Here is a 26663-nt window from a genome sequence, read left to right as displayed (position 1 = left end):
GATGGACAGGAAGTGCAAAATGGCTAAGCAGGGATGGCTAGATGACAAATGTAAGGATGTAGAGGGTTATGTCACTAGGGGTAAGATAGATACTGGCTACAGGAAAATTAAAGAGACCTTTGGAGAAAAGAGAACCACTTGCATGAATATCAAGAGCTCAGATGGAAACCCAGTTCTAAGCAAAGAAGGGAAAGCAGAAAGGTGGAAGGACTATATAGAGGGTCTATACAAGGGCGATGTACTTGAGGACAATTCTATGGAAATGGAAGAGGATGTAGATGAAGATGAAATGGGAGATTCGATACTGCGTGGAGAGTTTGACAGAGCACTGAAAGACCTGAGTCGAAACAAGGCCTCCAGTGTAGACAACATTCCATTGGAACTACTGACGGCCTTGGGAGAGCCAGTCCTGACAAAACTGTACCATCTGGTGAGCAAGATGTATAAAACAGGCGAAATACCCTCAGACTTCAAGAAGACTATAATAATTCCAATCCCAAAGAAAGCAGGTGTTGACAGATGTGAAAATTACCGAAAAATCAGTTTCCAAAGAAAGCAGGTGTTGACAGATGTGAAAATTACCGAAAAATCAGTTTAATAAGCCACAGCTGCAAAATACTAACTCGAATTCTTTACAGACGAACGGAAAAACTAGTAGAAGCCGACCTCGGGGAAGATCAGTTTGGATTCTGTAGAAATACTGGAACACGTGAGGCAATACTGGCTTTACGACTTATCTTAGAAGAAAGATTAAGGAAAGTCAAACCTACGTTTCTAGCATTTGTAGACTTAGAGAAAGCTTTTGACAATGTTGACTGGAATACTCTCTTTCAAATTCTAAAGGTGGCAGGGGTAAAATACAGGAAGCGTAAGGCTATTTACAATTTGTACAGAAACCAGATGTCAGTTATAAGAGTCCAGGGGCATGAAAGGGAAGCAGTGGTTGGGAAGGGAGTAAGACAGGGTTGCAGCCTCTCCCCGATGTTATTCAGTCTGTATATTGAGCAAGCAGTAAAGGAAACAAAAGAAAAATTCGGAGTAGGTATTAAAATCCATGGAGAAGAAATAAAAACTTTGAGGTTCGCCGATGACATTGTAATTCTGTCAGAGACAACAAAGGACTTGGAAGAGCAGTTGAACGGAATGGACAGTGTCTTGAAAGGAGGATATAAGATGAACATTAACAAAAGCAAAACGAGAATAATGGAATGTAGCGAATTAAGTCGGGTGATGCTGAGGGAATTAGATTAGGAAATGAGACACTTAAAGCAGTAAATTGAATTTTGCTATTTGGGGAGCAAAATAACTAATGATGGTCGAAGTAGAGAGGATATAAAATGTAGAATGGCAATGGCAAGAAAAACGTTTCTGAAGAAGAGAAATTTGTTAACATCGAGTATAGATTTAAGTGTCAGGAAGTCATTTCTGAAAGTATTTGTATGAAGTGTAGCCATGTATGGAAGTGAAACATGGATGATAAATAGTTTGGACAAGAAGAGAATAGAAGCTTTCGAATGTGGTGCTACAGAAGAATGCTTAAGATTAGATGGGTAGATCACATAACTAATGAGGAAGTATTGAATAGGATTGTGGAGAAGAGAAGTTTGTGGCACAACTTGACCAGAAGAAGGGATCGGTTGGTAGGACATGTTCTGAGGCATCAAGGGATCACCAATTTAGTATTGGAGGGCAGCGTGGAGGGTAAAAATCACAGAGGGAGAAAAAAATGGCTCTGAGCACTATGGGACTCGACTTCTAAGGTCATAAGTCCCCTAGAACTTAGAACTACTTAAACCTACCTAACCTAAGGACATCACACACATCCATGCCCGAAGCAGGATTCGAACCTGCGACCGCAGCAGTCGCGCGGTTCCGGACTGAGCGCCTAGAACCGCTAGACCACAGATGAATACACTAAGCAGATTCAGAAAGATGTAGGTTGCAGTAGGTACTGGGAGATGAAGAAGCTTGCACAGGATAGAGTAGCATGGAGAGCTGCATCAAACCAGTGTCAGGACTGAAGACAACAACAACAACAACGCCACAAAGCGCTCTGTATGAAAATCACTGACTGTGCCGTGTGCAGTCTGTGGCTGGTTTGCGTTGTTGGAATATTCGCTATCGTAGTGTTGGGCAGTTGGATGTGAACAGCGCGTAGCGTTGTGCAGTTGGAGGTGAGCTTCCAACAGTGGTTGATGTGAGAGTTGGCAGAGTTATATATATATATATATATATATATATATATATATATATATATATATATATATATATATAACTTTTGAACACTATTAAGGTAAATAGATTGTTTATTCTCAATCAAACTCTTTCATTTGCTAACTATGCCTATCAGTAGTTAGAATCTTAAACTTAGCTGGCGCTCGCTGTATTGCAGTAGTTTGAATGACGAAGGTTTTTGGAAGTGATTCATGAAAGGTATAGGTTATTGTTAGTCAGGGCCATTCTTTTGTAGGGATATTGAAAGTCAGATTGCGTTGCGCAAAAAATATTGTGTGTAAATTTAGTGTTGATCAGAATAAGTGAAGAGAGAAATCTCTGAGTTCGTTCAGTTTGCTTAGCTGTTTGAAAATCAAATAACGTAGAGGTTTTTCAGCACTGTCATTTATAAATTTTTCTAAGGGGACGTTTCAACCGGACCAAAAGAATTACACGTTATCCAACGTACGTGTTTGTAAACCGAGTTAAAGTGCGTATCTACAGCAACTGCCTTCATCTGTGCCGTCGCAGCGGAAGCCAGCAAAGACGTTTCTTTCATCGGAAATATTACGGCAGAGCCTCTGGTTTTAACACGGCAAGAATATCTGAGGGCTATGGTCATTCGAAATAATCTAAACAAAGCACAAACTGAACACATGGCCAGACAGTCCACTATCGTAAACGCGTTTGGCTCTGACACAAAAGCCGGCACGAGTGGCCGAGCGGTTCTAGGCGCTACAGTCTGGAACCGGGCGACCGTTACGGTCGCATGTTCGAATCCTGCCTCGGTTATGGATGTGTGTGATGTCCTTAGGTTAGTTAGGTTTAAGTAGTTCTAAGTTCTAGGGGACTGATGACCTCAGAAGTTATGTCCCATAGTGCTCAGAGCCATTTGAATCATTTTTTCTGACACAAAAGTTACGTGAGAAAATAAAATGATTACACTAAGAATTGCGTTAATGAATTCGCAGTGAGGTTAAGTGTAGTGCCCATGTCTCTTCTACACCAGGAACTACCCTCAGATGCCACTTGGTGTGAGCAATAACCGTCAGTGTTCGAACAAAGAAAACCATCTGTAAGTTTTCAAAACTTGCAGAAAACGCGCCCTTCTCCTTCCAAAAAAATTATCTTGATGTTTTAACGTGAAAAACATTACAAAAGCGAATACTGTTACTACTGCCGCGCTCATTCCCTGTCTGCACGGCACGTGGCGCAAGCACCGCACATAAGGAAACTCATCAAAATTCACAAAACAGACGTCAACGCGACTCCTATCATTAATCTGCAGCGCTTCATTTTCCTTATTTACTCACGGAATGCATTCCTGTGGGCACTGAAGGTGCCACAGCGCCCCGATACACATCACGTAGAAAATATCATAAGATATTAATTTCTCGCAGCAAAATATATACCACGAATTAAAGTTATTTACACTATGTTGTTGTTGTTATTGTTGTCTTCAGTCCTGAGACTGGTTTGATGCAGCTCTCCATGCTACTCTATCCTGTGCAAGCTGCTTCATCTCCCAGTACCTACTGCAACCTACATCCTTCTGAATCTGCTTAGTGTACTCATCTCTCGGTCTCCCTCTACGATTTTTACCCTCCACGCTGCCCTCCAATGCTAAATTTGTGATCCCTTGATGCCTCAAAACATGTCCTACCAACCGATCCCTTCTTCTAGTCAAGTTGTGCCACAAACTTCTCTTCTCCGCAATCCTATTCAATACCTCCTCATTAGTTACGTGATCTATCCACCTTATCTTCAGTATTCTTCTGTAGCACCACATTTCGAAAGCTTCTATTCTCGTCTTGTCCAAACTAGTTATCGTCCATGTTTCACTTCCATACATGGCTACACTCCAAACAAATACTTTCAGAAAGGACTTCCTGATACATAAATCTATATTCTCTTCTTCAGAAACGCTTTCCTTGCCATTGCCAGTCTACATTTTATATCCTCTCTACTTCGACCATCATCAGTTATTTTACTTCCTAAATAGCAAAACTCCTTTACTACTTTAAGTGTCTCATTTCCTAATCTAATTCCCTCAGCATCACCCGATTTAATTTGACTACATTCCATTATCCTCGTTTTGCTTTTGTTAATGTTCATCTTATATCCTCCTTTCAAGACACTGTCCATTCCGTTCAACTGCTCTTCCAAGTCATTTGCCGTCTCTGACAGAATTACAATGTCATCGGCGAACCTCAAAGTTTTTACTTCGTCTCCATGAATTTTAATACCTACTCCAAATTTTTCTTTTGTTTCCTTTACTGCTTGCTCAATATACAGATTGAATAACATCGGGGAGTGGCTACAACCCTGTCTCACTCCTTTCCCAACCACTGCTTCCCTTTTATGCCCCTCGACTCTTATTACTGCCATCTGGTTTCTGTACAAATTATAAATAGCCTTTCGCTCCCTGTATTTTACCCCTGCCACCTTTAGAATTTGAAAAAGAGTATTCCAGTCAACATTGTCAAAAGCTTTCTCTAAGTCTACAAATGCTAGAAACGTAGGTTTGCCTTTTCGTAATCTTTCTTCTAAGATAAGTCGTAAGGTCAGTATTGCCTCACGTGTTCCAACATTTCTACGGAATCCAAACTGATCTTCCCCGAGGTCTGCATCTACCAGTTTTTCCATTCGTCTGTAAAGAATTCGCGTTAGTATTTTGCAGCCGTGGCTTATTAAACTGATAGTTCGGTAATTTTCACATCTGTCAGCACCTGCTTTCTTTGGGATTGGAATTATTATATTCTTCTTGAAGTCTGAGGGTATTTCGCCTGTCTCATACATCTTGCTCACCAGCTGGTAGAGTTTTGTCATTACTTGCTCTCCCAAGACCGTCAGTAGTTCTAATGGAATGTTGTCTACTCCGGGGGCCTTGTTTCGACTCAGGTCTTTCAGTGCTCTGTCAAACTCTTCACGCAGTATCGTATCTCCCATTTCGTCTTCATCTACATCCTCTTCTATTTCCATAATATTGTCCTCAAGTACATCGCCCTTGTATAAACCTTCTATATACTCCTTCCACCTTTCTGCCTTCCCTTCTTTGCTTAGAACTGGGCTGCCATCTGAGCTCTTGATATTCATACACGTGGTTCTCTTCTCTCCAAAGGTCTCTTTAATTTTCCTGTAGGCAGTATCTATCTTACCCCTAGTGAGATAAGCTTCGACATCCTTACATTTGTCCTCTAGCCATCCCTGTTTAGCCATTTTGCACTTCCTGTCGATCTTATTTTTGAGACGTTTGTATTCCTTTTTGCCTGCTTCGCTTCATTTACTGCATTTTTATATTTTCTCCTTTCATCAATTAAATTCAATATTTCTTCTGTTACCCAAGGATTTCTAGCAGCCCTCGTCTTTGTACCTACTTTATCCTCTGCTGCCTTCACTACTACATCCCTCAGAGCTACCCATTCTTCTTCTACTGTATTTCTTTCCCCTATTCCTGTCAATTGTTCCCTTATGCTCTCTCTGAAACTCTGTACAACCTCTGGTTCTTTCAGTTTATCCAGGTCCCATCTCCTTAATTTCCCACATTTTTGCAGTTTCTTCAGTTTTAATCTACAGGTCATAACCAATAGATTGTGGTCAGAGTCCACATCTGCCCCTGGAAATGTCTTACAACTTAAAACCTGGTTCCTAAATCTCTGTCTTACCATTATATAATCTATCTGATACCTTTTAGTATCTCCAGGGTTCTTCCACGTATACAACCTTCTTTCGTGATTCTTAAACCAAGTGTTAGCTATGATTAAGTTGTGCTCTGTGCAAAATTCTACTAGGCGGCTTCCTCTTTCATTTCTTAGCCCCAATCCATATTCACCTACTATGTTTCCTTCTCTCCCTTTTCCTACACTCGAATTCCAGTCACCCATTACTATTAAATTTTCGTCTCCCTTCACTATCTGAATAATTTCTTTTATTTCATCGTACATTTCTTCAATTTCTTCATCATCTGCAGAGCTAGTTGGCATATAAACTTGTACTACTGTAGTAGGTGTGGGCTTCGTATCTATCTTGGCCACAATAATGCGTTCACTATGCTGTTTGTAGTAGCTTACCCGCATTCCTATTTTCCTATTCATTATTAAACCTACTCCTGCATTACCCCTATTTGATTTTGTGTTTATAACCCTGTAGTCACCTGACCAAAAGTCTTGTTCCTCCTGCCACCGAACTTCACTAATTCACACTATATCTAACTTTAACCTATCCATTTCCCTTTTTTAATTTTCTAACCTACCTGCCCGATTAAGGGATCTGACATTCCACGCTCCGATCCGTAGAACGCCAGTTTTCTTTCTCCTGATAACGACATCCTCCTGAGTAGTCCCCGCCCGGAGATCCGAATGGGGGACTATTTTACCTCCGGAATATTTTACCCACGAGGATGCCATCATCATTTAATCATACAGTAAAGCTGCATGTCCTCGGGAAAAATTACGGCTGTAGTTTCCCCTTGCTTTCAGCCGTTCGCAGTACCAGCACAGCAAAGCCGTTTTGGTTAATGTTGCAAGGCCAGATCAGTCAATCATCCAGACTGTTGCCCCTGCAACTACTGAAAAGGCTGCTGCCCCTCTTCAGGAACCACACGTTTGTCTGGCCTCTCAACAGATACCCCTCCGTTGTGGTTGCACCTACGGTACGGCCATCTGTATCGCTGAGGCACGCAAGCCTCCCCACCAACGGCAAGGTCCATGGTTCATGGGGGGAGGATTTACACTATAGCGAAAAATAACCGTACTGCTATCTGCTGTTAGTCATAACGTCCACAGCTACTTGCTCTTAGAGGTACAAAGCTGTTACGGCTGAGATCTAGAAAAGCACTCAGTCTGCCAAAATTAGAACAAATATTGCCTCGATCAGTACTTCTGCACCTGAACTGAAGCTAACTGCAAAGCCTAGAAACGTATTTAGTAGAATATCGCCTTTTTTACCTCATCTTACCATCGCGCCCCAGCTAACAGCAACACTCCAGAGGGCTCCTGGCTGGACCCAACATCCCCTGTTCGGATCTCTCATAGGCTGAGGGCCGACCAGTGCCTTCTCCATTCTACCGAGCTGATCTGTCTCACGCATCGCAGGCCCTTCGTGCTTCGAGTGTTGCTTGTTTCTGCATGGAAAAACCTACTGCCCTACTACCTATCTTTGGAGCTACCTACACCCTCGTAGTTCTTATTTCTTTCACATATCATTACGCTCTCAACATAGTACGGGGGTTATGGAGAGGAAAAGAAAGTGTGACGCAGCATGAAATTTATTGAAATAAAACTCTGGTTTGTTCCATTCCTGTGCCGAGAAGTTGGGGTACGCAAATAAGAAAAAATTGACAATGATGTTACGTTAATAGTAACTCGTAATTAAATAAGTAATTCGTTATCTAACTGCAACTGTGATTCATGTTGCTCACAAGTGACTTTTGTCAATGAAGCGTACTACTAATATCGCTTCTTAGCCTGGAACGTTTGGGAAGATTCCAGAATGTTCGGTAATATCCCAGAACATCCCACAGCATAGTGAAACATTCCAGAAAACTGTCCAATATTGTGGAACGTTCTGTGGCGTTGTGGACCATTCGAAGCCTTTTTGATGTATGCTCTGGTATTCGCCATTGGCATAAAGCAAGACTTGTCGTGGGTTCGAGCGTCAGCTTCTTATCAGTAACGAAGGGATGAGCCGAAAAAGTAGTGCAGTGAGTGAACAAAAACAAACAGCGAAGTGTGAGTAGTCAAAGCGCTACAGTGACTGAATATAAATCGAAAATAAAGTGTGAAAAGTGCGCAAAGAGTACTTAGTGAATTTGTTAGTAAAAAGTTGGTTTGAGTTATATTTTAGACAATGCCAAAACTAGGAGATGTTGCCAGTTCTGAAGCAAAACGGCGAAAATAGAAAGAACAGCGAAAAAACGAAACAGACGAAGATCGCGAATCACGTTTGAGTTCCCAACGAACGAGAATGAACACCGTGAGAAGCAGAAAAACCGAAGAACGCCGAAATAAAAGGATGGAAGAATAAAGAATTGCGGCACAGTCTTATAATAAAAGACTGCGAACTCAAGACAGCCACGAATATATCACCCTACGAGAAGCGCCGACGAGGACAAGTAAACAGTAAAACCTATCGAAGCATTCCACTGCGATTCGACAAAAGAATGTAACAAACACAAACATGTGGTATTTGGGAAGACGGATAACATCAGCCAATTTTGCAACGTGAAAAAAGTCAGTAGGAAAACACCAGGATTCCGCTGCGCGAACGGAAAAATTCGATTACCACCACTGGAAACACCTTCGCAGGAATTTTTACATCACATGACTGGGGAAACTTAAGAATCAAAACACATTCCTGTAAACATAAAAGCGTACAACGCCTGCTTTCAAATGACTTCTTTCGGTGACACTTCGATCAACAGTAACAGAGATGAGGAGCTGGGTGACAGGACATAAGACACCAGGGATTAACTTCCATGGTGCAATAGGAAGCAGCAGAGGGTAAAACCGTAGAGGAAGACAGAGGTTGGAATACATCCAGAATATAACTGGGAGCGTAGGTTGCAAGTGCTACTCTGAGATGAAGAGGTTGGCACAGAAGAGGAATTCTGGCGGGCCGCATCAAACCACTAAGAATACTGATACCGCAAAAAAAGTGAGATGCGCCAAAAAGTCTCTCATCGTGCATGACGTTTAAATTTTTAACTTCGATGCTACAAAGTCCCTTCGCAACAAATTTTTCAGACACACACACACACACACACACACACACACGGAATAATGTAGATAGAGAGGTACAAATTGACACACATCCTTGGGATGACATGGGGTTTTATTAGCACCAAAAAAATACAACAGTTCAAAAAATGTCCGACAGATGGCGCTTCATCTGATCAGAATAGCAATAATTAGCATAACAAAGTAAGACAAAGCAAAGATGATGTTCTTTACAGGAAATGCTCAATATGTCCACCATCATTCCTCAACAATAGCTGTAGTCGAGGAATAATGTTGTGAACAGCACTGTAAAGCATGTCCGGAGTTATGGTGAGGCATTGGCGTCGGAAGTTGTTTTTCAGCATCCCTAGAGATGTCGGTCGATCACGATACACTTGCGACTTCAGGTAACCCCAAAGCCAATAATTGCACGGACTGAGGTCTGGGGACCTGGGAGACCAAGCATGACGAAAAAGGCGGCTGAGCACACGATCACCACCAAACGACGCGCGCAAGAGATCTTTCACGCGTCTAGCAACATGGGGTGGAGCGCCTGGTTCTAATAAAACCCCATGTCATTCCAAGCATGTGTGTCAATTTTTACCTTTCTATCTACATTATTCCGTGGGTTATTAAGTTTTCAAATTTATAGTGACTTTTTGATCACTCGGTATATATATATATATATATATATATATATATATATATATATATATATATATATATATATATATATATGTGTGTGTGTGTGCGTGCGTTTGCCTGTGTATGTGGTGTCTTTTCATTCGGACATGCCCAAAAGAACATACACCATTCTTCCCCCTGCAGCCATACATACACGTCATGAAACGAAACGGAAATTTTGACATCGACTACAATGTGGCACTGAATTGAATTCAAAGGCGGAAAGGCAATGACATTTTGCCCGACTGGGACTCGAACCCGGATTTTCCACTTAACTTTTCCCGAGCCATTCCCCTCCTTCCCTTTCCCCCCCCCCCCCCCCCCCCCACTCCCACCCGTCAATCATACGCATTGCTCGCAGCCTCACGCCTCCACAAGGGTCCGGGAGAGAGAGTGTATCCACACGGAAATGATCTTTAATGCCAGTCAAGGCACATAATCAAGTATTTGCATACAGGGCGTCGCAGAAAAACAACGACAAACTTTGGGAAGAGGTTCTTTACATCAAAACAAGAAAAAATGGCTAGTGACAAAAGCTGTAAAGTGCATACCTTGAGAGGTATGAGCACTTGCTCATCTTCGCTAGTGTGAAACACATCTTTTCTACTGAACAAAAGATCACGTATTTAAATGCCATGTTTACGAGGCATTTTTTCCTTGTTTTGGTCAATACTTCCTCCTCCCAAAATATGGAAAGCAAAGACATTGCAATAGAAATGTGTTCCATAGTATAGAAGATGCACAAGTTCTCATACCTCTCACGGTGCGCATTTTAGAGCACATGTTTTATAAACTTTTTTTTTACTTATATCTGTGTAAGCAACTTGTCCCTTAAGTTTGTCGGTGTCTTTTTGGGACACCTTGTATACGTGTGATGTTCGTTCTTTCGGAACTGAATTCATTTCAATGCCCAATCGTGGCTGATTTCAGGATTGCTATTTCGTTTCATCACGTATATGTATGACTACGGAATGATGAATGGTGTCTGTTCGTTGGGACATGTCCAAAAGAAGAAACCACACATATACACTGAAACGCCAAAGAAACTGGTATAGGCATACAGACATATGTAAACTGGCAGAATACGACGCTGCGGTAGGTAACGCCTATATAAGACAACCAAGTGTCTGGCGCAGTTGTTAGCTCGGTTACTACTCCTACAATGGCAAGTTATCAAGATTTAAGTGGATCGGAACGTGGCGTTATTGTCGGCGTACGAGCGATAGGACACAGCATCCAGAGGTAGCGAAGAAGTGGGGATTTTCCCGTAAGAGCATTTCACCAGTGTACCGTGAATATCAGGAATCTGGTAAAACATCAAATCTCCGACAACGCTGCGGCCGGAAAAAGTTCCTGCAAGGACGGACCAACGACGACCGAAGAGAGCCGTTCAACATGACATAAGTGCAACCCTTTCACAAACTGCTGCAGATTTCCATGCAGGGCCATCAAGAAGTGTCAGCGTGCGAACCACGCAACGAAACCTCATCGATATTGGCTTTCGTGTACCCTTCGTGACTGCACGACACAAAGCTTTACGCCTCGCCTTGGCCCGTCAACACGGACATTGGACTGTTGACGATTGGAAACATGTTGCCTGGTTGGACGAGTCTCGATTCAAATTGTATCGAACTGATGGACGTGTACGGGTATGGAGACACCACCTCATGTATCCATGGACCCCGTATGTCAGCAGGGGATTTGTGAACCTGGTGGGGGCTCTTTGATGGTGTGGGCCATGTGCGGTTGGAGTGATACTGGACCCCTGGTAGTCTAGATACGACTCTGACAGGTGACACGTACGTAAGCATCCTGTCTGATCACCTGCACCGATTCAGTTCCATTGTGCATTCCGACTTCGTGCAATTCCAGCAGGACAGTGCAACACCCCACACGTCCAGAATTGCTACAGAGTGATTTCAGGAACACTCCTCTGAATTTAAACACTTCCGACCTCCACCAAACTCTCCAGACATGAGCATAATTTAGCATATCTGGGATGCCTTGCAAAGTCCTGTTAAGAAGAGATCTCCACCCTCTCGTACTCTTACAGATTTCTGGACAGCGCTGCAGGATTCATGATGTCAATTCCCTCCAGCACTACTTGAGACATATTAGTCCATGGCACGTCGTGCTGCGGCACTTCTGCGTACTCGCGGGGGCCCTACACGATATTGGTAAGGCGTAGCAGTTTCTTTAACTCTTCAATGTATATAATAAATACCCATGCCTTGACTGCCTTTAAAGATCATTTCTGTGCTCATGCACTCTCTCTCCCGAACTCCTGCGGTTATCAGCGAAACGCTGCGAGCACTGAGCATGGTGGACAGGGGGCGATTCATAAGTAGTGTGCGACAAGTTGGGAAGTTAGCTCAGACGGGGTGCGTGCTCGGGTAGCCGAAATTGTTAAGGTGAGTACTCGCATAAAGCAGGAAATCCTGGTTCGAGACCGGTCTGCAACCATTTTTCTGTTGTCGCCATTGAATACGCCTGGTGTCAGAATTTGTATTTTTTTCATAACAAAAAGACTGAAGCGAGACTAGAAACAGATATTATCATTCTCGATGAGTGCCTTTTTCATTTTCGTGTTTTACGCTTTCACGGAAATGCTATTAGAACACGCACCTTGGTTTAAAAATTTCCGTCAGCTAGGAATCGATCTCAGAGACCGACCTTGGTAGGTGAACATTATACTGGAGGGCCACAGTGCTTGTAAAAAAAAAATCGATCTACTTTCGGGTATTAAACGCTCCCCCGTAAACTTCAAAGTCGATTTTGTCGGGAATTCCTGAGAGTTGCATTTTTGCCTTCGGGGACTGATATTTAAGTTCTGAACTGAACGTACCATTAATATAAAAGGTTACAAAAATCCGACTGTCGTGTTGTTCTGGCGAACGTCTGAAGTACCTGATATGTTTAAATCCTTAGAGGCTATTACTACTAAACGGTATGAAATGGAATAGACGTGTAAAAACAGCAACAGGCAACGCAAATAGAAGACTGAGATTTGTTGGAAGGGTTCTGGAAGGATGCAGTGCGCTTGTAAGGGGAGTCGTGTACAAGACGCTAGTAGACTGATTCTAGAGTAGCGCTCCTGTGTTTGGTGTCCTGAACCGTAAGGTGTAACAGTAAACATCAAACGAATTCAGAAACGTCTCGGTAGGATCGTAATGGGCCGGTATAGCCAATACGAAGGTGTAACAGAAATGCTCGGCGAACTTAAGTGGGAACATTTGGAAGAAAGGCAACGTTATTTTCGAAAAATCCTGTCACATAAATTGGAAGAACCTGTATCTGACGAAGTCTGTGCGGCAGTTACGTTGCCACCATCTCATATCTCGTATACGGGTCATGATGCTAAGATAAGAGAGATCACGACACTTTCGATGGTTGAAATCGCTCTGAGCACTATGGGATTTAACTTCTGAGGTCATCAGTCCCCTAGAACTACTTAAACCTAAATAACCGAAGGACAGCACACACATCCATACCCGAGGCAGGATTCGAACTTGCGACGGTGGCGGTCGCGCGGCTCCAGACTGTAGCTCCTAGAACCGCTCGGCCACCCCGGCCGGCACTTGCAAAGGTGCGGTTTCTTTCGCAGTACGGTGCAGTGCATGATGGGTGCTTCAGGTAAGATGTTTTTCCCTGAAAGTTACGAAATGATGGGTCAAAGGAATATTGACTCATGTTGGGGAGCTTAAGCGAGGTTGCTCTACCGGTGGGTTATGAGCGGCCATTCGCCCGTGCTGGCTGGTGGGGGTCGTGGATGGATCGGCTAATCGGTTCTACGACGTTATTATTATTATAGTTGGTCTAAAGTTTATATATATCACGAATTAGTGCGTTTCGCTGGCGCGAGCGAGATAGTTATTGACTTCGCGTTGCTCTATGGCGAGCAAAGAAAAATACGAAAATCGGAATGTGACGGGACTTTTTCAGGAGGCAGGATAACGACTGGACGTGTAGGAAGTTTGCGCAATGAGACAGTCATTGTTAGCCGCCATATTGTATAATTTGTGTTTTTCAGAGTCACCAGCGATATGTAATAATAATGTGGAGTTTAGTAACGGCCAGAATAAAGTCTGTTGCATTACAAAGGTAATCGCGTGTATTTAATTTTGATCAAAGGATTCTGTGATGAACTATGAAGCACTGAAAACTTGTACAAGACTTCGACTATTGCGCGGCCCGTCCCGCCGGATGTTCGAGTCCTCCCTCTGGCACTGGCGTGCGTGTTGTTCTTAGTATGTTAGTTTAAGTAGTGTGTAAGCCTAGGGACCGATGACCTAAGGCCCGCATCTCGTGGTCGTGCGCTAGCGTTCTCGCTTCCCACGCCCGGGTTCCCAGGTTCGATTCCCGGCGGGGCAGGGATTTTCTCTGCCTCGTGATAGCTGGGTGTTGTGTGATGTCCTTAGGTTAGTTAGGTGTAAGTAGTTCTAAGTTCTAGGGGACTGATGACCTCAGATGTTATGTCCCGTAGTGCTCAGAGTCATTTGAACCATTTTTTCGATGACCTAAGCAGAAACACCTGTTAAAATGACACGGTCAAAAGCATAGAGAAAGTTTTCTCTGCTAAGAAAGAACACATTTCAGTCGCAGACAGTTATCGAATGACCACATGCGAATGTCAGTGTTCCGATTCAAGACGATCCTATATAAGTTCTCTTACATTTCAAGAATTTTACAGGCAACCGTCGGAGTCGGCTGCTGCTTCTGCACCACGAGAGCCGGCCGCGGTAGTCTCGCGGTTCTAGGCGCGCAGTCCGGAACCGTGCGACTGCTACGGTCGCAGGTTCGAATCCTGCCTCGGGCATGGATGTGTGTGATGTCCTTAGGTTGGTTAGGTTTAAGTAGTTCTAAGTTCTAGGGGACTAATGACCACAGCAGTTGAGTCCCATAGTGCTCAGAGCGATTTTTTTTGCACCACGAGAGGAACCTGTCTACGTGTACGAAATTACGTATGCTGTGGGAGTAGTCGACGCCGATCAAGATAATGTCCTTCACAGACATACAGAGAGACTATACACTCTCGTTCGATAAAAACGAGTTTAATATTACCAGCTGGTATAATATTAAATTCTTCTGTTGGGCAGTAACATTATAAACGTTATTCTCAGAATGAGATTTTCACTCTGCAGCGGAGTGTGCGCTGATATGAAACTTCCTGGTAGATTAAAACTGTGTGCCGGACCGAGACTCGAATTCGGGACCTTTGCCTTTCGCGGTCAATTCTCTTCAGTCGCATAGCTAGCGTACAACACCTCAACAAATGTTTGGAATATCATAGACATTATTATAATGGCTTCTTATATGACACCCGTTGAGGTGCGTGTAATAACTATTTTTTTGTCATTTGACTGGTTTGATGCGGCCCGCCACGAATTCCTCTTCTGTGCCAACCTCTTCATTCAGAGTAACACTTGCAACCTACGTACTCAATTATTTTCTGGATGTCTTCCAATCTTTGTCTTAAAAAAAAAGAAATGGTTCAAATAGCTCTGAGCACTATGGGACTTAACATCTGAGGTCATCAGTCCCCTATAACTTAGAACTAATTAAACCTAACTAACCTAAGGACATTACACATCTCCATGCCCGAGGCAGGATTCGAACCTGCGACCGTAGCGGTCGCGCGGTTGTGGACTGAAGCGCCTAGAACCGCACGGCCACAGCGGCCGGAAATCGTGGTCTTCCTTTACAGTTTTTGCCCTCTACAGCTCTCTCAAGTACCATGGAAATCATTCCCTGATGTCTTAACAGATGTCCTATCATCCTGTCCCTTCTTGTCAGTGTTTTCCACGTATTCCTTTCCTTTCCGATTCTGCGCAGAGCCTCCTTTACTCCTTACCTTATCAGTCCACCTAGTTTTCAACTTTCGTCTGTAGCACCATCTCTCAAATGCTTAGATTCTCTTCTGTTCCGGTTTCCCCACAGTCCATGCTTCACTGTCGTACAATGCTGTGCTCGAAACGTACATTCTTAGAAATTTCTTCCTATGTTTCATACTAGTAGATATCTCTTTACCAGGAATGCCCTTTTTGCCAGTGCTAGTCTGATTTTCATGTTGTCCTAGCTCCGTCCGTCTTTGGTTATTTTGCTGCCTGGGTAGTGACCATCAATTCCGATGTTAAGTTTCTCGCTGTTCTCATTTCTGCTCCTTCTCATTACTTTCGTCTTCCTCCAATTTACTCTGAATCCATATTCTGTACTCATCAGACAGTTCATTCCATTCATCAGACCATGTAATTCTTCTTAACTTTCACTCAGGATAGCAATGTCATCAGCGAATCGTATCACTGATACCCATTCACCTTGAGGTTTAATTCCTCTCCTGAATCTTTCTTTTATTTCCATCATTGCTTCTTCGATGTATAGGCACCTTATTAACAAAATAAACGCAGTTCCTTCAGAAAACATGAACGATTTTGGTTAGCTGCAAAAAATCATCACAAAACAAAGTACACATCCTAAGTATACATCTTGAAAACAAAAACAGTGAAAATCTCTATCTCATGATGATGATGATCCGTCTTTAGTAGTGAGTATGTCCTCCTCACACACAGAGGAGTTCTTCCACTCCGCGATACATGCCCTGCATGAGACCATAAAGTTTGTCTTGAGGTATGAGGTCCCACACCTTAATGGCAGCATCAGTAAGGTCCTGAAGACTGAAATGTGGATTCAGACACTGTGCAATGGCCACCTTCAACAGGGCCCTTGCGCGATCAATTGCATTCATGTCTGGGAACTGTGTTGGTCAATGCATTCGGTCGATGTTGCGTCTTTGAAGATACTAAGACCTTGTCTTGTCATGGCCTAGCATATAATTGTCACCGACTTCACGTCTGTAGGGCCTCGTTTGTAGGACCTCTTGGAGATATCGGAGACTAGTCAAATTGCATCAGACGGGAATTAGAGGGGTCCGCCAACCCATCATTATTGCAGTCCAAACATTACACATCCACTTGCAAACGGGTGGACTTCCTGAACATATTGGCGTTCCTGGTGTCGTCTGTCACTTCTCCAAACCCTAAAACTTCTAGTGTCCGATATCAAACCAGCCCTGGTATCGTCAGCAAACGTCACATTACTCCATTCTGCAGTGGTCCAATGTTGACGTGCAAGAGCCCATGTCTTTCGGTTGCGTCCGTGTCAGTTCAAAACTTCTCATTAGTCTTCTGGAATGAATACCACCCTGATGCAATCGTCTACACACTGTTTGGTCTGAGATCCTTTCGCCTGGGAGAAGTCATTTCTAATATTTCCGCAGCTGATGTTGGGCGCCTGCGAGCCGACTGTTGTCAGGCGAGCAGGACCAGTGTGACGTCTATCGTTCACGTTTCCCGTCCCTCTGTACTTTCTCCACATCTTAGACACAGCACTTTGAGTGACATGTAACCGATCGACAACATCTTGCTGTGTATGACCTGCTGTATAAAGCCACTATCCTGACTCTATCAAAGTGTTGTATGCCTCTACGTTGCATGTTACTGCAGTGCTGAACACAAACTAAGTGAAGCCGTTGTTGATACTGGACTGCTTGCGATTTGCCGCTGTGGCAGTGATATGTTTACACGACTGGGAAACGGTCACCAAACATGCCAGTAGTAAACACCGTCCAGTATATGGGCTCTAACTGGACAAGTCAGGAAGTGCATCGTTCAGTGAGACCTCTAGTATCGTAGACTACATTTTACGACAGTATTCCAAACTTTTATTGAGCAGTGTATTTAAGGGGACAACACCGTGGTTCAGGTCGAAAAAATCGATTTTCGATTTTCATCATATTTCGATAGATTAAGGTTTTATTTAAGTACGCTGAAAAGGATTTTGCTGAAAAAAAGTTTTTGGGGCATTTAAAGAACATTTTCCTACCAAGTGTGTTTATGTGCCACGCCCACTTTTCTGTAACCCACTTTCCTGCATATATTATAGATCTTTATATCCCCTACATTGCACGTTAAGGATTTTTTTTTTTACTCTCGATTGTGTTGGCTATCTTGGAATGCAACGGTCGGTATTCTTTTGTTTCTGTTGTTTGTAAACAACACGCTTACAAAACGCAGTTAGTTTTGTTCAAGTGAGATTGCGAGTAGTTGTTATAGAAAACTTGCAGGTATACTAGGGGCACGCAATTAGGAGAAATAAAGAAAATCTGGAGGCAATGAAGAGAGATGTTTGGGCCATATTCTTACATAAGTCCTCTACTAATGATAAGCCATGTCATGGGTTGTGTTCATCAGGAGAAAACTCGTGGTGCAAATACAATAGAGCTTAGGCAACTGGAAAATTTTATTTTCACCAGCATTCCCTTCCTGCTGCTGTTATTACAGCAATTAAACCTATTTTCAGAGACTTGGCTCATCTTGACCTTCTAATGAACTGTCTGCATGGGCAGACGCAGAAACCAAATGAATGTTTCAGCAGCATAATTTGGAACCACTTTCCTAAAACTGTATTTGTAGGCATGTATACAATGAAACTAGGAGTTCGTCATGCTGTTATTACATTCAGTTGTGGTAATATTGGAAACTATTGGGCACTGAAAAAGCTGGGAATTAATCCTGGTGAAAATACGATCACTGGGCTGCAATATTGTGATAAAATGAGGGTAGCCGATGCGGACAGGTCTACATCTAATATGGCCAAGAAAGCAAGACAAACATCCAGGAAGGTGACAAAGAAGCTCGAAGACCTGTTAGAGGCTGAAGAAGGACCAGCATATGCAGCAGGATAGTTTTAATTAACTGTAAGTAACAAATTTCAAAAAAAAATTTCTTTAAAGTCGGTTTCCCGCAAACTAAAATTTTGAGTACATATGCCCCATTATATCTTAAACTATCATAGATAAATGAAAGAAATATTCAGAGACTCTGCATGACATAAAAAACCACCTTTGGTACTACATTCATTATAATCCCCCATTAGGAAGTCCACAAAAAATATTTTCTGCAGAAAAAACTTAATATTTTTGTTAATAAATTTAAAAAAGTATTTCTTAAAAACTATAAAATGGGTAAAGTAGATTTTAGTGCAGTTGACTCTATTAGCATCATGTAACATACAGGAAAAATATTAAGGTCTTGCATCAAATAGTTTTTTCAGAAATGGGTCAAATACTTGCCTAAATTAATATGGGCTAGATAGGTAGGGTGTGGTCCCCTTAAATAAACAATGTGCAGATCAGTTTAAATCAAATTTCTGTCGGTTTTAGTTAGGGAAGGATGGGAGCAGAAAACAGTGTATGAACGGCTGTGTTCAGATGTATGTATTACTGGTGGAATTTTCATTTAAGCGAGGATTTCAAACGGGTGGCCGTTTTCCTGAAGGCGCAATTCAATGCAGTTTCTAACCAACCTGTGGACGAGATATAAAGTTGCTGGTGTTACGGTCAGTTCCTACCATTTACGGAAAGCATTCAAGGAAAACGGATACAAAAACCGACAGATTTCGTAAGCCGTCTCTCCGATGGCACGTTAAGCATTAAGGCCGCTCCCCCATCCTCCCCCCCCCCCTCCCCCCCCCCCCCCTGCCAGAAGAGAACAGGGAAACGGTTGCGTTTTTTGCAGGAATGATTAGTCGGCTCCTAAAGAAGCATGAAGTCTATTCGGTCTTCAAGGCTCCAATAAAATGTCGACAACTTTAATACGAGTGGAAGACTATGTACGCCTCAGAACGCCACATCCAGCAGAAGCCGGACCTGGACCGAACCACGGGGCAGAACGGATCAGGGGATTTATTTTGGCTGAAAAACGGTGCACTCTAGAATCACGTTCAGGAACTATTATCCAAGTGACAAGCTTGGTAAGAAGCCATTGTAGAGGAGTTTGTATATGATTGTTGAGTCTGTAATACGTTCGCGCTTCTTTCTCGCGTGCATGTTGCAATATTAATAACTTTACCTGCTAGGTAAGTGAAAAGGCTTTCTGTGCTAGTTTTCTCTTTCTTAAAATCTCAAAAGACGTGCTAGGCCTTTAAATTTAGTGCGTTTAGACAATGTTCTTTTTTTCAAAGCGCATTGTGGGTTTAACTGTGCCTAACCTCACAGGTGGGGTTGGAACGGACTGGCTGGAACGGACCGAGGTTCTGTTTTGCCCCAGGCAGCGTACGATTCTTTCCTAGTGTTTACTTTTTAGTATTCCTGCCGCACTCAGTAGATTTGTGCCTCAGGTAGGCAGCAACGCTGGTTGTGGCTGCGGAGCGAGCGGTGAATGCTCTACCAGAGGGAAGGTCGCATGTCGTGAGGCGGGTTTTAAGGGCAGCCGCAATTGTCAGCGCTAGCAATGGACCAACTCAGGTTTAGGCCAGAGTTGGGCAGCCGCAATTGTCAAGGTTAGCAATGGACCAACTCAGGTTTAGGCCAAACAGAGTTACCTGAGTTGGAAGTTTGCGTGAACGGAGCTCAAACCGAGTTGGGACGAAAAAACTGGGATAACATTCAAACGCTGTTCTGTGCAGATTACGATAAGTCCAGTTAACCAAACCGATCTTTGCAGTTTCCCAACAGCTGATATATCACGAGTGTGATGGATATTACATAAGGCGCAGTATCTGATCCTTCGGCTTGGAATTCCGAAAACCCTGAAAACCCGAAACGTGCTGTACAGATTTTAACGGCTTCTGGACGAACATAACGTAAACAAATGGCCGTTCAGGAATTTGGCTGCAAGCCGCACTATACGCCACGATATTGCGTCTTTCGGTTTGGAACTTCGAAAACAGATTTGTGAAACACCCTAAATACGCAGTATAAATTGTCTATCATCCAAGTATCTGACCCGGCCTGAGTGGCCGAGCGGTTCTAGGCGCTACAGTGTGGAACCGCACGGCAGCAGGTTCGAATCCTGCCTCGGGCATGGATGTGTGTGATATCCTTAGGTTAGTTAGGTTTAAGTAGTTCTAAGTTCTAGGGGACTGATGACCTCAGCAGTTAAGTCCCATAGTGCTCAGAGCCATTTGAACCAGCCAAGTATATGATGTCAAAGCAATAAGTTCCGCTCATCGCAATTTTTTTTCTTACAAGTTGTGTACTCAATAGTATATAAACTTTACAGGCTACATGTTCAGTACTATTTCTTTAGGGCATTTCATAATCGGCTACCTAGTAGCCAAATGCCTCGGTGTATTACTGTGCTCCAGGCCGTAACTCCGAGTCTTTCGATATGAAATTTTGAAGATGGTGATACACTCAGAATTTTCTGAAATGATTTGTTGGCGGTCTGACGATCTTAAGGTAGCCCATTGCCTGTTCACGAGCATTAATGGATGCCACACTACTGGCTAAAGTTTGAAAATACACTCGCGAGACATGTTGAATTTCTTGTAAGATATCCCGGGTGTGTCATGAGTGTATTTTCTATTTGCGGTCTGTGGCACGGCAACCATTCATTCGCATCATGAAGCATCTGGCTACCTGAAGATAGTCCCATCACCGCTCAAATCTTACAAGAAATTCAACATATAATTATTACAGTGAGTGTCGCCCCTTTCTGTAACTTCGTGCAAAACCATCTACAGAAGCGGCCGCCGTGCACTGCGTGAACACAGCAGTCTGACCGGAGTGACTTGAAATCTCCTCAGCCCGACTTAACCCGCTTTGGTAACTCGAGTTCACCCATCTCCAGTCAATGCCTTCAGTCATTTCTAGTCATCCAGTGAGCTGCGAGCAAGGGCAAGGACGTGGCCAGGATTTGGTCAAAAGGAGGGAGGGGGGCAGTTTATTAAAGAGTAACTTAAAATGGCTCATCTTTCATGTTATGCTGCAAACACATTTATTTAATTATTAATTTTATGTGCAAAATTTTCATTGGGGGCCTTCACACAAATAGTATTTGGGCTATAAAATAAAGCAAGAAAAGTTTTTCTTAAAAAAATATAAAATAATTTCTCAACAAAATATATGTATAGAATTAATATCCAAATGCGTAATTAAATATTTCTTTATTTCGCAATATGATAACTTCATTTTATTGGCAAACGAATTAAAATTCGAATACAATGTATTGCCTCTTTGTTAACAAAGCACAGTTCAGTCTTCTAATATATAGGGTGAATCATAAAGGACTTCACAATTTGGAATGTTACGGAAATTTATTGAGATAACTCACAGAATCTGTAGATGTGTCATTTTCTTGCAAACAACCCCAAGTTTCACATAAAGGTGTCAAGCGCCACTTTGGTTCAATGTGACTACCATTTGTGATGTGGCAAATATCTCATCGGTAATCAGTTTCTTCCCACACTTGTTGCACCAAATTGAATGTAACTACTGCAACGGCAGCAAAGTTTCGATATGTCAGGCCGGCTAAATTGTTTGGTAAGGGAGGAACATACACGCCGTCTTTAATGCAACCCCAGAGAAAGAAAACCCGTGGTGTCAAGTTGGGGAGCGAGGTGGCTATGCGATGGCCCTTCATTGGCAGTCCACTGACCTGGCAAGCGATTATCGAAGAAACCTCGAACTTCTGTGAGGAAATTAGGTGGTGCACCGTCTTGCTGGTAGAAATCCATCCCATCCCCGTCATCTTCATCGATCTGTGCAAAGAAGTTTTCAAGCATATCCAGATACACAGTCCCAGTGACAGTTTGATCCTGAAGAAGAAACGGCCATACATTTTCAGTTTGCTAAGGGGACAAAACACATTAACTTTAATGGTGGTAAACCATCCCATCTCTGTTCTTTAGCGTTTTCGGTACGAAATTTACGCTGTGCACTTGTTACACTCAGTGATGCCAACAGTTAAAAGTGAGCTCCCCACCAGTTCCAAGCGCATAAACCACCAGAAAACCACTAACAAAAATGCCTCTACTCTCATAATCGCTAAAATTACAACTAATTTTTTAGTTATTATGAAAGAAAACAATAAGTATGTTAGTAATCAGTTTCTTTTATAATTAAGTAATGAAAGATTCACAATCATTAAATGAACCTTCAACAAATAAATCAGCAAGTCAAGGTCAGCAACATACAAAAAGCAAATTATTTAAATGAATTCGTCTTCTTTAGATGAATCATTTTTGTCTGCATCATCACCATTGTCAGTTTCACATTGATAGGATTCTTTGGTACCAATTTGTTTTACAACGTTTACTGGAATTTCATATTCGTTGTAGCATTTTCCTTTCTACCTCAAACAACAGTGTATTCTTAATATAGCAGTTAAAAGACTTAACTTCATTCTATTCCTCTGCTTGTTTTAGTACATTCATACTGCTAAATAGTCTCTCAGCATCGCCATTGAAATGAGGCAGTACTAGGAGAGTAATCGCAAAAGTGGCTAATTCCTCAAACCTGGATTCCTCTTGAGCATCTTTGAAACTCAATACTTAATTCCATTTTTTTGGATCTTTGGTATCGTCCCAGTTCAACAAATGAATATGTCGCCGCTGATCATCCACTCTTGCTGTAAATTCTACACTTTTATTTAACTAATCCATCATGTCAATTAGATTTTCTTTGATGAGATTAAGTGCTTGTTCAACACTTATTCTGTAATTTTTTTCATCAACGTTAAATTTTCTGCTAACCTCTTTTTTATTTCTTCAATCAGATTTACTATAAATGTTACGCCCGATTACGTCACATTTCTTCCTGTGGTAATCCTTTTTCTCTCATTTCATGCAACTGCTTTTCAAATCAGAATTCCAGATAACATTTTCGATCGAAGAAATCATGAATATTCTGAGTAAATATATTATTTGCAGGTAATGTATCTTTGCTGACAAGCATATCTATTGTGTTGGTCAACTCATCAAAGAGTTTGGTGTGATCTGTATCTTTCGACTCGATCATTTTATTGACTTTGTTTATTTCAATTAATATTGGGTATAAAAATGAAATGTATGCGTAATTAATCTCGTTCGCATACGTAGCGTGAAATAACTAAGCCATGTAGCAACGGAAAAATGTGATTTTTAGCTCTGGTCATTGAGAGTATATTTTTCATACAGCGGATTCCATTGATATCCACCTTGTCTGGCACGCTAGAGTTATTTTTAACGGTTTCTGTCCATCGTTGATGGTTTTGTGTTGCTCCTTATAAAGTGATTGGAAGAGGAGTAACTAAACCAGTCATATGTCTCTTCAATTAAAAACTCCAAATTTATCGATAAAAATTCTTTTGCAGCATCTGAAACAGCCAGTTGCAAGGAGTGGCACAAGCGACGCACTAAAATCGGTTGTGGTACCTCTTCTTTCAATTTCGTAGCTTCAGCATTAAACTCGTGCAGTTTATCAAGGTTAAGTATGAAGATGCTATTTCTTGGTGTAATTTACTGTGGAAATGAAGTCCCATGCTTCTTGACAGAAAGTAAGGGAACGATGCGGGAGACACGCACCGCCGTACTAGGCAACGTCCTAATGGAGTTGGGTTTGCCGTTGCCTTCCTCCGACCGTAATGGGGATGAATGATGAAGATGAAGACGACACAACAAAACCCAATCATCTCGGGGCAGGTGAAAACTCCTGACCCCGCCTGGACCCCTTGCTCGGTAAGTGAGAACGCTACTACGAGAACACAGCCATGAACGTTAGTGTATGTGTAGTCGACCATTTGAGAGAGGTTATTAATCACAGTCACGAAAAAGATACCGAAAAAGTTCAGCTGCGCCGAACTAAGTGCACCTTAATTATAAGAAACGTGTTACCACAGCATTTCAATGACGTTCTAAAAAAAGATTGCAAATTTGAATCATTTAGCTTATTAGGGGCGATTCTAGAAATCGGCTATAGCTCCCCCGCCCCAATGGAGTATCATATCATACTGGATAAAATGACTTCAGAAATCAGCGAATATATTACTCCAAGAGAGTCAATCATTTTTTAATATTTATGTAGCAGGTTGCAATGTATTTCAAACACATTTTAACAAAAGAATAAGAGTGGCATATAGTTTACTGTCTAAACCAATAAATATCATTTAACTTAAAATAGGCGCATTACACATTTTTTACCCTGAACTCCAAAACAGTTACCAAAAACTACTTTAAGCAACACCAAATTTTACCAATTTGTCGGTGGAAGGCCCCAACTCTCCTTTTGTTAAACCATATTCCATGGTCTCAAACCCCCTCCCCCCCCCCCCCCCCCCCATTGACCGACTTCTAGAATCGTCCCTGTCATCAATTAATAAGCTAAATGGTTCATCTTTGCAATCTTATTTGAGAAAGTCAGTGAAATGCAGTGATAACTCGTTTTTTTTTTTTTTGATTGAGGTGCACTTAGTTCGGGGGGCTGAACTTTTTCAATATCTTTTTCATGACTATGATTAATTACAGCTCTCTAATGGTCGACTACACATATACTAGTCTGCATGACTGTGAATAATGCGTCTTGCTTCTTTCTTTTTTTTTTATTCCCAATGGACTCTGACTTTAAAGCAATTTTAGGCTGCAGAGTTACAACCTGCAACTATTTGCTTAGTCAAAGAGTGGTCAAAGATGTAAAATCGATCAATGAATGACAAATTAATTAAAAAATAGGTTGCTTACCTTTTTACTTTGTAGATGCTTCTTTGACATCTCATGAGACTTCAACTCTCCATAGTGACTTCTTTAAACTGTACCACAGAATTTACACTTCACTACCTGACCCATAGTACTCTAAATACACTCCTGGAAATGGAAAAAAGAACACATTGACACCGGTGTGTCAGACCCACCATACTTGCTCCGGACACTGCGAGAGGGCTGCACAAGCAATGATCACACGCACGGCACAGCGGACACACCAGGAACCGCGGTGTTGGCCGTCGCATGGGGCTAGCTGTGCAGCATTTGTGCACCGCCGCCGTCTGTGTCAGCCAGTTTGCCGTGGCATACGGAGCTCCATCGCAGTCTTTAACACTGGTAGCATGCCGCGACAGCGTGGACGTGAAACGTATGTGCAGTTGACGGACTTTAAGCGAGGGCTTATAGTGGGCATGCGGGATGCCGGGTGGACGTACCGCCGAATTGCTCAACACGTGGGGCGTGAGGTCTCCACAGTACATCGATGTTGTCGCCAGTGGTCGGCGGAAGGTGCACGTGCCCGTCGACCTGGGACCGGACCGCAGCGACGCACGGATGCACGCCAAGACCGTAGGATCCTACGCAGTGCCGTAGGGGACCGCACCGCCACTTCCCAGCAAATTAGGGACACTGTTGCTCCTGGGGTATCGGCGAGGACCATTCGCAACCGTCTCCATGAAGCTGGGCTACGGTCCCGCACACCGTTAGGCCGTCTTCCGCTCACGCCCCAACATCGTGCAGCCCGCCTCCAGTGGTGTCGCGACAGGCGTGAATGGAGGGACGAATGGAGACGTGTCGTCTTCAGCGATGAGAGTCGCTTCTGCCTTGGTGCCAATGATGGTCGTATGCGTGTTTGGCGCCGTGCAGGTGAGCGCCACAATCAGGACTGCATACGACCGAGGCACACAGGGCCAACACCCGGCATCATGGTGTGGGGAGCGATCTCCTACACTGGCCGTACACCTCTGGTGATCGTCGAGGGGACACTGAATAGTGCACGGTACATCCAAACCGTCATCGAACCCATCGTTCTACCATTCCTAGACCGGCAAGGGAACTTGCTGTTCCAACAGGACAATGCACGTCCGCATGTATCCCGTGCCACCCAACGTGCTCTAAAAGGTGTAAGTCAACTACCCTGGCCAGCAAGATCTCCGGATCTGGGCCAACAAGCGCTGAGTGGTTATTCGAAGCGACAATGAAATAAACTAGCACCCATTGTTTGAAACCGGACTGTTCATTCTACAGGGAATCCCCACGTGTAGTCTATCGAGTGTGACGGTTCGTTTGATGTCACATTGCAAGGCGTCAGTGCTTCCTTCTCAATAAAAGTTAAATACTCCTGAAATCAAATAAATTAGAAATAACGTATATCGGACCATATAAGTATCTTAGTGGTTGAGAATCACATTTTTAGTATCTGAAACTGAATTATACTAAACCACTACAACATCCACCAGCCACTAGAGGCACTATTCCGCTACTAAAAGGAGGCTAGAAATCACCAGTTTTAGTGGAAAACCCACTAAGTTGGCAGCA

The sequence above is a fragment of the Schistocerca gregaria genome, chromosome 5 (assembly GCF_023897955.1).
Source record: "Schistocerca gregaria isolate iqSchGreg1 chromosome 5, iqSchGreg1.2, whole genome shotgun sequence".
In the NCBI taxonomy this organism is placed as follows: Eukaryota; Metazoa; Arthropoda; class Insecta; order Orthoptera; family Acrididae; genus Schistocerca; species Schistocerca gregaria.
The sequence above is the reverse complement of the archived record's forward strand: the minus strand, read 5'-3'. Positions refer to the sequence as shown.